The following is a 16,809-nucleotide window of genomic DNA, read 5'->3' on the forward strand; positions in this document are numbered from 1 at the left end:
AATCAGCCTTAATATTTAAATCTAAAGGTTTTAAACGTAAAATTACTAACAGTTTAAAAGTTTTCACAACAAACTTTTTATCATTTTTGCTTATAATATTTGTCAAACGACCTGTGCAAGGTAATTAGAGCGAAATTCCTTTGCAGCAAAATTTTGAACTCAGGCTACGAGCATTCAACGCTACTCCTTAATGATTCGCGAACCGACAACCATTTCGAATAACGTGAATTAATTAATGGTCTTCGTTGAAAAGGAACGAATAATTGTGTTTGCTGGCAAACGAAAAAAAAAACCGACTTCAATTACATCGACTAGTAATACCACGTAGGTAGACTTAAAAATAGTCAAGTAAATACGCATTATCAAAGATTACTCCAAAAGTTGTAATCAGATCTCGATGAAATTTAAATGTGACCACATGATAAACATCGGCTTTCGATTAAATTAAAAATCATCAAAATCGGTACACCCAGTAAAAAGCTATGTGGAGTTTCGAGGGTTTCCCTTGATTTATCTGGGATCCCATAATCAGATTCTAGTTTCCTTATCATGGGTATATCTCCTTTCCAACAACAAAAAAAAAGAATTATCAAACTCGGTTCATAAACGACGAAGTTATCCCCGAACATAAATTATATATGGTGGAATTGAGTTACTTTTGTGAAGTCGGTTAAAAAACGGCACGAATCGCATTTAAATTTTACCACTTACTTGGCTTAACCACATTGTGTAATCGCGACTAAGCCTGCGGACCTTTTCGAATTCCCCTATTTATGTATATTTGTTAAGCCTAAACCACTAATGAAAGAAAATAGAAATTTTGGGAAAATATTAATTTTATAGTTTGTCATTTTAAAAATATCAGAATTAGTTTCCTAAAGGGAAAGAAAATAGAAAAATAGGGAATGAAAATTTGTATAAATTCTCATTTGAATTTGAGATGAAAGAGTAGTAGTATTTACTCTTTAATTATAAAGTAATAAAATAAGTGTATATAAGATTTTTGCTTTGGTTTCGCTCGTAAATGTACCAATTTATAATCAATACAAACCATTATTCCATGAGTAAGAGTTTCTTTGAAAATTAATTTGTTATTGTCATTTAATAATAAATAAATAATAAGAAATGTTTATTTCATTAATAAACAACACATTTTCTTGGAAATAAGCATTTATGGTCTTCAATATAATTAAAGAAACACGTTTTTGAAATTTACCTATAAACCGGTAAGAAATGAGTTATTACTGCTTTACTTTTTTTCTACCTACAACTACATGTTGATAAATTTGTTGTTTTATGTATTCTGTTCTAAAAAATAATATCAAATTTTTCAAGGAAGTTGAGAGCGTCAACTTCTATAAAATTAATTCCGCTATAAAATTTTCAAAGCCTTTAAAGTTATGGCAAGTAAAAAAATCGACAACTTTAGCAGTCCTAATGTTTTTTTTTCGCGGGAAAACGCTTTTACGAGTGTGGCTGGCTAACCCAGACTAGCCACTAAAACCCAGCGGTACCCTCATCGCCATAGCGGGGCGCCACGGGATCGTTTTCGCATGTCACCGCGACGCCCCGACGCGGACGCGACAGTTGGCTCGCCATGTGCGGGCCGCTTTCGTCCATAGAGCGCCCACGGGCACTGTGAGCGCTCTATCACCCCGGCGGTGAGTGGGAGGAATGGTGCCCTTCTCCCACTCTATTGCGAAGGCTGAAGGAGCGCATACCGTCTTTCCCCATAGTCGTCTGCGGAGCGGGTTGGCGCGAGCGTTAGCCTCGCGCTGTCGCTCCACAGCTTCCTTTAACGCCATGACCTCCTCGCAGAAGGAGGTTACGACCGTGCAGCACATCTCGCTGCCGAGTATGCTGCGGACCACGCTCGGCAGAGCGTAATGTAACTCAAGCACAACAAACTGACGTAACTATGACGTACTAACCTAACCCATATGAAAATACCATTATACATAAACCCATTTAATACCAGTTTATGCCAGGAACCATTTAATTTTGAACATTCATTTTTGAAATTCGGCGGTCTGTTAGAAAACGAATCATTTTTCATCCATATACTGGAACGGACCGCTAAAGATTTAATCATTCAATTATTATCCAGGTTTTAATGTTTTTAATATGAAATTTGTAACTTAGTTATTAGACTTACTTTATCGTTGCAATTGCGTAGTACCTGCGTGGTTCTATAAACCAAAGTTTTAATAGTTTGTTTATGATATCACTGTTAGTGTGTATCAAGAACCTAAGTACATAACTTATTGTACCTATTTCATAAAATATCAGTATTTATCACAATGCTCATATTTTCACTAACTATGGGTTATGGATAACTAATTTATGGGTTTAGATTTTTGGTAAATTTATAAAAGTTTATAGTGAAGAGTAAAAACTTGAATTTCATGTGAATACGTTTTTACGTAAGCGAATTGTGAATATTATTCACAGTAATTTTTGTAGGTACAATGTCATTATGTGTGAAGGAAATTTTAAGTGTTTTATATGCTCCATTTGAATCGTGGCTCCGCTGTCAAAAATATGAATACTTACTTGCTCAATGCTCATTTTATAAAATGAAAAACATTTAAAAAGCCCGTGTTGTATTTGAAAAGAACATGTCACTACACGATTTCGCTTCGCTGGTTGCACATCCTTTTTTGCCTTTAATAAGTATCGATTGTTTTACTACCACTTTTTCGGTTCGGCTCTAATATATTTAATTATTTAAAGATACATAACAGAGCGTATAATAAAACAATTACAAAATAGTTTACAACTATTTGTTTTAATACGAACTGACACACTAAGACTTCTAAAACAAAATCCATAGACGTGCACAACGTCCTTGACTAGTAAATATATTAATTTGAACAAAAAAACAACTTGCTAATTGGCGCTTCTCTCTTGAGACGTAATGATGACGAACCATTTTTGAAGAGATTGATCACTGGTAACCAAAAGTTGATCATTTACGATAAGAATGTACGAAGGAGATCGTAGTCAAAAGTCGGTCAAGCAGCACAGCATAGGCTACACAAGCAAACCTTCTACAGTGATTGATCAGGGATCGAGTATATAACTACTAAGATAGACAAATGTTTAATCTTGTTCAATGGTATATAATTCTGAAGATTTCGGACATTTACAGTGTGAGACTTTAACACAAAAAAAAAAAAATGTATAATTAGCATTACTTTTAATACTATTTACTTAAACTCACAAATTGCCTCATTTCTAGTCTTCACTCGACTGTTTACTTTCTTATCAGTTCTAAAACTTAAAGCAAAGATAAAATTAAGACATCATTATACACTTAAAGATTAAATTTAAGTATGAGTATATCTGTTTATTAAGAAGAGTTCACTGTGAAAAACACGACTAATTCGTAACTCGAATGTAAGATGATGTCATACAATAAATTCAATGCACATCTTATTACGTATTTTTTTGACAATTTATTATAATACTAGCGACCCGCCCCGGCTTCGCATGGGTGCATTCTGACACTAAATATAGTTTCATAGTATAAAACAAAGTCACTTCCCGCTGTCTGTATGCAGATCTTTAAAACTACGCAACGGATTTTGATACGGTTTTCTTTAGCAAATAGAGTGATTCCAGAGAATAGTTATGTATAATATATGCATAATATAGTAGAGGAACAATGATATCTAAATTATAATAACCTATCCATGAAACAAAAAAAAGGATTTTAGACGGTTATATGTACTTATTTAAAAATAAATCAAAGGTCTACCTCATCCCTTGTAAATTAAAAAACATACTTAAATTCCTTATCTTTTTTTATAAGTGAAAAGTTCTTCTTAGAAACTTACTGGGGTAGAATCACAGCAGGACATATCCAGTAAAAATCAAAACTAAATGACACTGCAGTGTTGTGAGAAATGGAACCAGAGTTCCTTTGAGGGGGGGGGGGATACGGAGTAAGGTTGACAACGCGCTAGCGATCCTTGTAGTGTTGCAGGCGTCTTTAAGCTACGGTAATCGCTTACTATCAGGTGTGGCCGTATGCTTGTTTGCTGATCTAGTTATTTGTAAAAAAAGTGACTAAGTATAAATGTTAATCCAAAATGTATTTATTTAGTTTAGTAAAATTCAAATCGGATTTTCTCTAACAAAAAGATAATTACTAGTGTACTCGTAGAATTATCAGACTATTTAAAAAGATAATTACTAGTGTACTCGTAGAATCATCAGACTCTTTAAAAAAATAATTACTAGTGTACTCGTAGAATGATCAGACTCTTTAAAAAGATAATTACTAGTGTACTCGTAGAATGATCAGACTCTTTAAAAAGATAATTACTAGTGTACTCGTAGAATGATCAGACTCTTTAAAAAGATAATTACTAGTGCACTCGTAGAATCATCAGACTCTTTAAAAAGATAATTACTAGTGTACTCGTAGAATCATCAGACTCTTTAAAAAAATAATTACTAGTGTACTCGTAGAATGATCAGACTCTTTAAAAAGATAATTACTAGTGTACTCGTAGAATGATCAGACTCTTTAAAAAGATAATTACTAGTGTACTCGTAGAATGATCAGACTCTTTAAAAAGATAATTACTAGTGCACTCGTAGAATCATCAGACTCTTTAAAAAAATAATTACTAGTGTACTCGTAGAATGATCAGACTCTTTAAAAAGATAATTACTAGTGTACTCGTAGAATGATCAGACTCTTTAAAAAGATAATTACTAGTGTACTCGTAGAATCATCAGACTATTTAAAAAGATAATTACTAGTGTACTCGTAGAATGATCAGACTCTTTAAAAAGATAATTACTAGTGTACTCGTAGAATGATCAGACTCTTTAAAAAGATAATTACTAGTGTACTCGTAGAATGATCAGACTATTTAAAAAGATAATTACTAGTGTACTCGTAGAATGATCAGACTCTTTAAAAAGATAATTACTAGTGTACTCGTAGAATGATCAGACTCTTTAAAAAGATAATTACTAGTGTACTCGTAGAATGATCAGACTCTTGAAAAAGATAATTACTAGTGTACTCGTAGAATGATCAGACTCTTTAAAAAGATAATTACTAGTGTACTCGTAGAATGATCAGACTCTTTAAAAAGATAATTACTAGTGTACTCGTAGAATGATCAGACTATTTAAAAAGATAATTACTAGTGTACTCGTAGAATGATCAGACTCTTTAAAAAGATAATTACTAGTGTACTCGTAGAATGATCAGACTCTTTAAAAAGATAAATACTAGTGTACTCGTAGAATGATCAGACTCTTGAAAAAGATAATTACTAGTGTACTCGTAGAATGATCAGACTCTTTAAAAAGATAATTACTAGTGTACTCGTAGAATCATCAGACTATTTAAAAAGATAATTACTAGTGTACTCGTAGAATCATCAGACTATTTAAAAAGATAATTACTAGTGTACTCGTAGAATCATCAGACTATTTAAAAAGATAATTACTAGTGTACTCGTAGAATCATCAGACTATTTAAAAAGATAATTGCTAGTGTACTCGTAGAATCATCAGACTATTTTACGATTTTGCGTCATGTCGCGATGCGTCGTCGCATTTTCATGATGTCGGTGTTGTGACATTTACATAATTTAAATTAAAATGGTTACCTCTTGTTGTACAAAATCTTACTAAATTTATTTCATATATATAACTTCGCTTCTAGAAACACTATTAAACTACATTTTGTTTTGCAATGATAAATCACATAACGTGTATTTGTTCTTTCTTTCTTGAAATAAAAGGTAAGATGACAACCTACGACAGGGTATAATGTAAACTACATAGATATTACAATTATTTGATAATACCGCGTTGCAAACCATCGTGTAGTGCTTAAAAAAAACAAATACGTACTTAGGAATGTATAGCGGTGTATATACTACACAACTTCTCTACTAGCATCGCGGGTGTCCAACAACGTTCGCAGACTGTAGGAAACTGTGAAGCTATTGTAATTTAGGTAACAGCTTGTTACTGCCTTGTTTCTAGAAGTTTCTTTTGTTTTTGGTTAAAACAATTCATATTGTTGTAATAAATCAAAAAAGTAATTATTGTCTATTTGTTTTCGAACGCTCTAATATTTGCCTAGTGGATTTGAGAAACTAATTTGTGTGTTTGTAACAGTGGTTGTAGAGAAAGGTACTTTATAAATTACGAGCATGCCGCCCCGGTTCCGTACGGATACTTAACAAAAATTTCAATTATTTTTTTTTGAAAATGTCTCGCGGGGGCAGTGTGGCTTCCCAACAGTGAAAGAATTTTTGAATTCAATGAAAACAAACAATGAAATATTTTTTTTTTTTTTTTTTTTTTAAATAAATAAATATCTACACAATACACACACGGTCGTCTGTTCCTAAAGTAAACAAATTAATGCTTGTGTTATAGGTAACAGCCGACTGGTATATAGCTACATATTTCCTCTTTATAATAGATATAATAAAGAGGAGAAGATATATACGATTATAACATATTGACAGTGAAACATTGCGCTCTTCACGAATATAAATGAGAAGTTCGTCTGGTTTGAAGGGTATATTCGAACCTGAATCCTTAATTCTAATTAGAAGCATACCCAGTTTTCTACTCGAATAATTATAATGTATTACTTACGCAGTCTGCATAATATGTCGACTTTATTTTAAATGAACGTAACCTTCATGTAAAAGTAATTTTAATAGATGGAGTATTATTAAGTACATATTACGGCTTATAATCTAAGCTTAATGTAATATAAAACTAGATTATTAATGTGGTCTGCGTTAACGTTGTATGTGTTCTTTAATGTTTTAGTATAACGTTTTAAACTACCTTTCTTTATTAAAAAAAAAACCTTGAAATGAATATAAATATTTTTATTATTTGAATCAACCAGTTCTTTAACTTATAAATATGTAGCTTACAAATATTATTATTATGGTTTAACATATTTAAAAGTATTTATTAAGGAAAGTAGTTCTATTTTATCGCTTTCTTACGTTCAATGCAACAAATTTAGTCAAATTATGTTTCCTTTGACATATTTAAAAATCGTTTGAAATGCATTTCACTGGTTTGACCTATTTTTGCCTATCCTTCCCGAGCTACGGTAGTTGTTTGCTTTGAAACATAAACTCAGTTATGCAAACTTAAGATTCACTTCAGCTTAAAATATGATCTCGTTCGTTACGTGGAAAATGTTACTGTTCAATCCATTTCAGGTTTCAGATAGCGAGTGGCTATCGGGTATCGTTTTAAACTAAAGTGATGCTTCGTTGTGCGCTGACATAACTACAAACATACGAGTATATTAATGTAATCATGTTTCTGATTACTTTATATGTACCTAGAGATACGACGACTCTTAGGGTCCTAATATATTTACTGAGACGTTATTCTCGTATCGCGTCTTTTGTCATTCTAAATGTAATTATTTATGTATGTATATTAGAAATTACTTATAACAGTACATTACAGCGATTTCGATGCTGTTTATTTTTAACGTGAAAACCAGCCGCTAGCTATGTTTAGCAAACACCGATGAAGCAGATTTCAGATTTTAATTTCATACGATTATTTGACTTAATGCTTAACATATTCCATTACAACCGTTAAAATAACAATTATAAACCTTGATCTGATGCTGCAACTCTTTTAAAATTTACAACAAACACATCAAAAGCTAAACCAAAAACTACTTCATTCAAATAGAGTTCAAAAGCACTTTTTTATCGAAATTTTACATACTAAAACTGCATTTGACTTAATTTATTGATTATGGTTAAAGGTGAAGCTACTATCGATTCGGAATGTAGTAATACGTACTGTAGAGAAGAATCTACATTCCAAATTCCAAGATATCGTATTTCACTTCACTAGGTTAGTTTCAATGAGTAGTTTCGATACACGTTATGATCTTCCTATATAGTAACCTCTATTTAGCAAAAATTGTAATACATATAATGAACTTGTATAACGTCAGTATTAATTGTCATTTGAATTATTTTGTCGTAAATTAATTGAATTTAATTGTCTTAATAATACTCATAATGAGTATGATAAAAATCATATGTTTTATTTATTTATTTATTTATTGATACTTTATTGTACACCACAACTACATTTTAAACAATAAACACATGTAAAAAAAACATTTACAGACTATGAAGTACAATGGGCGGACATATGGCTAATTAGCCATTTCTTCCAGACAACCCAATTAAAGGAAGGAGAAACTTAATAGAATCTCGAGACAGGGTAGGTGGTGCAGTTATATGATAAACTTACATGCTAATACATACACACTAATACTTATACAGAATACACACATAAATACATACATAGATATATACATACATACACAATACATAACCTAACTATGAACTAATAAATACATAAGAAATAATCATTATTATTATAATTGACAAAATTAATAATATACATATGAAATATATAATAAGTGTGAAATAAATATATGTGTGTATAATATATTATCACTAGGTAAGTTTTATCTTGAGTATATAATGTGCCTTCATACATTAAAGTCAATCAAGATAATGTCGTTTGTTAATATCGCTTATTGTCAAGAGAAGCCTTACAAAGAACCTTAATCGAGTTCATTGGGAATAGCTATAATTCTGAACATTGAAATCGTAATTAACTCATCGATTTTGGACGATCTCCAGAAATGCGAGAGACTAGCTTTTGTACCCGTATTAGCATTTACAGATTTCCTCTATGTGCCAAAACGCATATCTTATAGCCTACGTTATGCTGAATAATATAGCCTTCTAATAATGAAAGATTCATTAAAATTATTTCAATGGTATTCAAGTTTACAAGTAAAATAAAGTGAGTGTGTCAGCTCCGATGCACGACTGGAGTTAACTCCTTCAGTTCAACTGCCTGAAATTGAAATAGACACGAAAAAAGCTTACTAGTCTAAGAAAAAGATTCATCATATCATATGGTAAATAAACGAACGATAACGCCATCTATCGGAACCATATTAGGCCCTAGATGGCGTTACAAAAACGTAACGAGGTCTATCGTTCAGTAGAGTTTACTCCCCATTTTTTTAAGGAGTCAATCAAAAAATCTTTATGAAACTCATTAACATTTATGTTTACTGCTCCACCCTGGAATCGTAGCAAATGTTTTAATCGATTGTTATTTAAAACACATGCATTTAGTTGTCTTCCTTACATTTAGATCAAATATCCTAAACAATTCCTATAAATTTTAATTTGTAGGCCTTTTTCCATTATCATTCTACGTAATGTTTAGTCACCGATAATAGTCCTCGATAAACAGGATACGCCAACACAAAATAATTTTATCAAATTGGATCAGCAATGAGATTCAGCTTTAGCACATTAAAAATTAAAAATGATCTGCCCTTTACTAATAGGTGTAATATTATTAAAGATATGTGTAAGATTTGTAAGCAATAAACGCTTACATAAGTAATACTTAATACCGATTTTAATCCCGTATCTGTTCTGTGTGTCAGAGGAAATAAATATATTGTTGTATTATTTTATTACAAATTGTGCCACGTATAAAGACAAAGAATTTAAATAAAATCAATTCAAAAAAAAAAGTGTCTTTAAAACCACACTTCAAAACTTTTTTAAACTTTTAAAAATCTATAAATTTAAAATGTAGTAGGTAACATTAATATTGAAAATGTGTAATCCATATAAACCTTTTTCAGAGTGAAACCCTAAACCCTAACCCTCCATCGCCACATATATGTACATAGCTTTGTTAATGGACAATAAAGGTCTATAGATCTCCCGTGTGTCTCTAGTCCCGTGTACTCAATGGAGTGTTCTAACATTGTTTACTGAAGCTCCTAGGAAAACATGGCGAGCTTTCCCAACATTCACTCAATGCAACTTTTGCACAAACTCCTAAAACCTACCTACCTAAAACCTATTTTGTTTCTTAGGAAATTTAGCGGATCTCTTTCAAAGGTAATTTTTTGGCAAGTAGGTTGACTTGTCTCATAACTCCAAAAAATTTCGTTCTCGCGTTTTACGCTTGGCAACATATTTTGTGATTATTTTTTACTTATATAATATGTAGATTATCGTGTAATTATTTGATACGCTGTATAAATAAAATATATAGTATAAAAAACGACCTACTTTTGCGTTAAACTATTACTGTGCCTAGACTTACTTGCGTAAGTCTAGGCACAGTAATGGCACCCGTGGGAAATTCGACATATTAAGTAGTGGCGTATTCTAGATTCTTCTTAGTAACATAACATTTTTTTCAAAAAGAAATAAAACTCATCAAACCTCGGTCATTTCATATAAATTTATAATTATGGGAAAGATTATGGTGCAAGCAAATGTAGAGAATAATCTTAAAACCACGTGCAAAAATTACAAATTCATAGTAGTGGGCAGTATTAACATAATTTTAATTACAAATGACGTGTATAGATTAGCCCTCGTGAATAATGTATAGCACGTGACTGGACGTTGTCCGCAATAGACTCCATTTTACCTCGGTCGACGTTTATTTACGTTTAATTGAAGTAAAATCAGTACTAATCGTTCATGGAAAATCATAATCGCAACAATTCCTTATGGTTAGTTAAATTTTATGTATTTCATTTACGAAGTACAAATCGTTACTCATTTACATAAAATCTTTAAATAAATAAAATCGGAGTGTCTGTTTGTAATATGAAAATAACCACTTTTTCCTAAATTCATATGTATACACGGTACATATACAAAAATAACATTTCTATATGATTTTCGTCTGTCTGTCTGTCTGTCTGTTTGCATGCAATAAAAAATATATCTTTACTAGCTGACCCCGCAAACGTTATTTTGCCATATATACTATTAACCTCCCTTAATCCCCCCCCCCCCTTATAACTTAGCTGTATGAAAAATAAATGTTGGCTGATTCTCAGACCTACCCGATATGCACACGAAATTTCATAAAAATCTGTCCACCCGTTTCGGAGGAGTATTTTAACTAACATTGTGACACGAGAATTTTATAGAAGATTTATGTATAAGGATACCAATTTTTCTTGAATATTTTGTTACTGTACCGAATCAATCAATCATCTAGATTAAGATAGATGTGAAAAGCGTAATTTGATGGTTATAATGTTTAATAAACGACAAAGTAATTATATGAATAACTCGTAATCGCAATCTTGTACAGCTTATCAAGTATACCATATTGATTAATAAGTGTACTCGTATGCTCGGTACATAGAACCTAAACTATTGAAAAAATAAGTTAACTTTAATGTTACAAATATTGTTTTGAATATTTATTAAATTTATATTATCGCAACAACAACAACAACAGGCGGCCGGTCGTAAAATATACAAGCCAAATCACATTACAACATGAGCTTGGGAATTAGAGTATCATGTTGTGCCGACCCTACATAAGTGGGATAAGGGCAGGAAGATGATGATATTATCGCAACACTTTTTAAAATATATGAGTATTATTTTGTGGGTAGAAATAAAAAAGATATATATGGACTTGGGAGGGTAATATGTGATGAGGAGGCAAGACGAATGTGAAATGAGTAGTGAGAAAGATTATTTTCTGTTAAAAGAAAAATATATATTGTATTGGATTTAAGCATATGAAAATATTTAGAGAATAAATACAAAAGTGATGATTGATACGTGAATATTATTTGGAAAGCCCTCAGTCGCTAACATAAAGAATGAATAAAATAAACGAAACTCAGCTATTAGAATACATGTTAGAACCAAAGAGAATAATTTAACTTTAAACGAAAATAAGTGGCATGACCTTAAGTAAATAACATACCAACATCATTACATAGTATAAAACAAAGTCGCTTTCTGCTGTCTGTATGCTTAGATCTTTAAAACTACTAAATAGAGTGATTCCAGAGGAAGGTTTATATGTATAATACCTGCATAATATAGTAAAGGAACAAGAGTTTTTGCAACCATGCGAAGCCGGGGCGGTTCGCTAGTATTATATAACTTTATAGCTTATGCTTATTATGTAGCTAAACTTAAAAAACAAACTAATGTGAAAAAGCAAGAGACTGTGCCTCAGATTTATATAGGTATATTACGTACATACCTATATATTATGTAATATTTTGGATTGTTTTATGTTTAGAAAATTTTCTTTCTTTAGCGCGCATATTTCATTTTTAATTAGCTGACTTCAAACTCTCACATTTTATTTTTTCATGAATAAATCACTTTTTTTAAATTTTCTTTTATAAAATCTTTGTCGTAACAATAATAATTGATATAAAAAAAATTACTTAATGTTAATTTAAATACATTTTATTTTGTGTGTCAACCTCTTTTATGTGTATTTACTTCTTAAGCAGTCAAGCTAATGTATAATGTTTTGCTCTGCTATATTTTAATTTATAAAATATTGTATAGAAGGTATAACGAATGTCATCATTGAAATGATTTCTGAACAAAGATTTACGATTTGTAACGCTTTTATCGGAAAAAAGTTCAGAAATGTTTTGAATATAAAAATATATTTACGAGAATGTTTCAATTCAATTCAGCATTATGTATACATGAAATCTCGACGTTTACAATGTTATAAAAATGAAACCAACAAAGTGCAAGTTGTTCTTGAATAATCAATGTTTCGTTCTACTTCTTAACCAGTTGACCAGCGCTGCTTTACCCGGGTGGATATGATCCCACAATAATGGTTTTGGAAAACGTTTATGTACAGCATTGACCTCGCTATTGTGATTACACTTACGCTTTTACATTCTGTAAATATTTCTTTAATTACTATTTCGATAATTATCATAATTATCAATATCAATAAAACAAAATTTTGGTACAAACCATACATTTTATAATCATTCCAACCAATATACAAGAAAGATGAAAATTCTTGCTTGTACATTCGTCTGTTGAGGTTTATGTAATGATATAATAAAAAAAAAGCATTTGTTTATTTTAAAAAGAACTTATTAGATTGTTTCAAGTTTTCAAGCTTGAAAAGATAAAAATAAAGTGCTAGGAACTTTGATTAGAAAAAAAAATGTAATTTAAATCATAAAAGTATAAGAAAATCTACGTAAGATTTCCGGTATAAGCTGGATGAGGATTGCGGAAAACCAGGATGTTTGGCGTGAACTTGGGGAGATCTATGTCTCGCAGTGGACTGCGATAGGCTGAAGTGAAATAAAAAAGAGATTCTTATATTTGTAGGTGAAGTATGTATAACTGTAAAACATCCAAGATCTTTATTGTAATATGTACTTACAATAAAGGTACTATTTATTTAATAGACAGTGTCACTCAATTACGTAGTAACTAATACTTAATCTGTGCCCTCAATCAAGTAAATTTGACGTCAGTGTCTATGTGTACTAATAACGATATAATTGTTTGCTTGCAAACGAAAAAAAAAACCGACTTCAATTACATCGACGAGTAATACAACGTAGATCGACGAAAAAATAGTCAAGTAACTACGCGTTAACAAAGATTACTCAAAAAGTAGTTATCAGATCTCAATAAAATTTATGTGTGACCACATGATAAACATCAGCTTTCGATTAAATTAAAACTTATCAAAATCGATACACTCAGTAAAAAGTTATTACACTCAGTATAAAGTTATTTTATTATATTAATTACACTAAACAAACACAATAAATAATAATTATTATTTATATAACAATTAAAATTACACCGCTATATAATGTGATTATAATAATCATTTAAGTATTTTATGCTGAAGTTTTACCTACGCGTTTATAATTTAATGGTGTTGATTAATCCTAATGGGCTAAGATGAGTACCTTTAAAAAGATCAGCGTAATGAGACACTTAGCACTGTTTATCGCTGTAAATATCGTATCTCGAGAAATTATAATTTTGTTTTGATGTTTATTACACGCATTTACAAAAGAAATCTATTGAACTTTAAATGAAATTGATTGTGTATATTTACAACAAAAAACGACATCATTATAGTTATTCATTTTTACTATAGTAGCAAGTAATTTCTTGTTTATTTATTTATTAGCGACCCGCCCCGGCTTCGCACGGGTGCAATGCTGATACTAAATATACTACAGAATGTTTTTATTAATAGTGTGAAGCTAGCTTATAGCATGGTTATTAACATAATAACAACAACATTCAAATATGCGTCGTTAGGTTACACGTTGTTACAGAATGCGTTGAAGAAATAAAGGTTCACTGCTCCTTCCCCGTAGATGTTAGCGTGATAATTTGTAGACTATATGTTGACCCGACTTCTTAATAATATTCGTGCCAAATTTGAAGTAAATCCATGCAGTACTTTTTGAGTTTATCCCGGACATACATACAGACAAACAGAAAAACAGACAAAAATTCTGAAAACTATATTTTTGGCTTCGGTATCGATTGTAGATCACACCCCAAATATTCTTTTAAAAAAATATTTAATGTACAGTTTTGACTTTCCTACCATTTTATTATACATATGTATAGATTTGTGCCGCGAAAACTCACAAGAGTGTATCTGGACAAACCGCCGCGTCCCATGCCATATTGTCATATATTTATACCGTACCATATTATACCAAAAAAATTTGATAATTACCAAAGTTTTGTGATTATTAAACGCTTAAATATTTTAATAAATGTTCTTTTAGTGATCTTCTATACTTGCGTTTAAGTTAGATTTACACATTTGTTTGTGTTTGAGTATTTGTCCTTGTGGGTCACTATTGTGACATGGTAAGCAGGTAAATATATCAATCAACAACCGTGTTATTTACTGTCATAAACATGTTACACTACTCTTCGTACGAACATTGTACACTAAACTTTGTATGCCTTTGTTATTTATACAATTAGATACTTGGCGTTAAAGGATCTGCGTAAAATAGGCGAATTACCATAAATTATCTATATAAATACGTGAAACAAAAACTTTGTAAACCTTTTTACGAAAATGTGCGGACGAAGGAGTATGAAATTTCGCACACTTATAATTTATATGGAGAAATATACATTAAATCAATAAAAAAAACACGTACGCATGTATTTTTGCTTATTGTTAAAGTCTGTAGTCAAATTGAATATAGATTTTAGATTATAGATTAAATAAGATATTCTTTATTTTAATATTTTTAATTTCATGACTAGCCCGTTGGCGCAGTTTGTAGTGACCCTGCTTTCTGCTCCGAGAGTTTTGGGTTCGATTCCCACCCCGAGTCTGGGTGTAATATATTATTTATTTATATATTTATATATGTATTGTTTATAAGTATGTTTATCGAAAAAAATATGTAGCTATATACCAGTTGGCTGTTACCTATAACACAAGCATTAAGTTGCTACTTTAGGACCAGGCGACCGCGTGTGTATTGGGTAGATATTTATTTATTATTTAAATTTCATATAATTTGTGTGACACAAATAGACACATTAATATTGTAGCCTTGGCGAAATCTGTGATTATAGAAGGATAATATTTGACAACAGAACCTTAATGATATTCAAACTTTTTTTAATTTAAATTAATTACGGACAGATTTTGACCATTGAGCGACCACTGGTTTTAATAATAAGGCGAAATAAATTTGACGAAATTTTAGCACTTAAACTTAACTTTGGATTATGTAATAATAATTCACATCAAATATTTTTAAACAGAGAATCATATTTAAATAATAACCACTGAAAATTTATTTATGTCAAAGAATTGGAACAAATTATTAAATACTTTCGGTAATAAACAATGTTTTTTTTTTCACACGAAATTCGTAGATTTGGGCCTTAAAATAAGCTAATCGATTATTTAGCTTACGTAAATAAATACAGAAGTAGCATAGTTTAATAAATTGTAATTGCGGATTGAATCCTATGACAAGACGTAAAAATATATAGTGCTTAAAAACATACCATCTTGAATTAATTCACAGTCTTTAGAAGTTTAATTAATTTAACCTTTTTTTAGTCAATCACTATGTCAGATATAGCTTAGGCTTGGTAGTTAATGCTGAAATGAGTTTAGCCTAAGTTTATTATAATATAGTTAGTACACAGCATTGAGACGAAAAAAAATTAAGAAAAGCCTAAAACTTAATGTGTCCGCATTCGGTATATTTGAGAGGAAAATAGCTGACTCACCTTTATCTACACAACACTTAATACCCGGATATTATGTTTGCAAATAACAATAAAAGTAATCGTATTGTTGTAAAAGTTTTATTTTCTTCCACAACCGCCATCTCAGTGTTCAGCTTTAACAGACGTAGCGGATGATCGAGGTCGTTCATTTTTAAGAATATCTGCAAAACGATCTATGTAGTCAATAATGTATTTGGTCAGTAAATAAAAAGTTGAGACCATTTAACTTTAATGTGTTACATAACTGGATCGTATGACGGTCGTCGTTCTGAGAAAATTTTCAAGACAAAGAAGGAAGTTTTAAAAAATTTCAAACTTTAGTTGTGATGGATTTTAAAACTGTGCAAATATTTTCACATTTTCGCACATCGTCACGAAAAAATTAGACATCCTGAAGTTAGCTAGTCCACGAAGAAGAAGTAAGCAAAGTGAACTTAGCTAGCCAATGAACGAAATTTTGAATTGAATTACGTGCGTACATAAGTACCTACACATACTTTTTTAAATTAACCTTATAGATTGTTTTCTAATAACTTGGCTTTTTTATTAAATAAAAAATTATGTGGTGTCATAGGACACCAGGTAGGAACGAAGTTCCTTCGTATAGTATAGAAGCAACACAATTTGAAAAAAAAATTTTTGAATTTTATAT

This window comes from Melitaea cinxia, chromosome 1, assembly GCF_905220565.1.
Source record: "Melitaea cinxia chromosome 1, ilMelCinx1.1, whole genome shotgun sequence".
In the NCBI taxonomy this organism is placed as follows: domain Eukaryota; kingdom Metazoa; phylum Arthropoda; class Insecta; order Lepidoptera; family Nymphalidae; genus Melitaea; species Melitaea cinxia.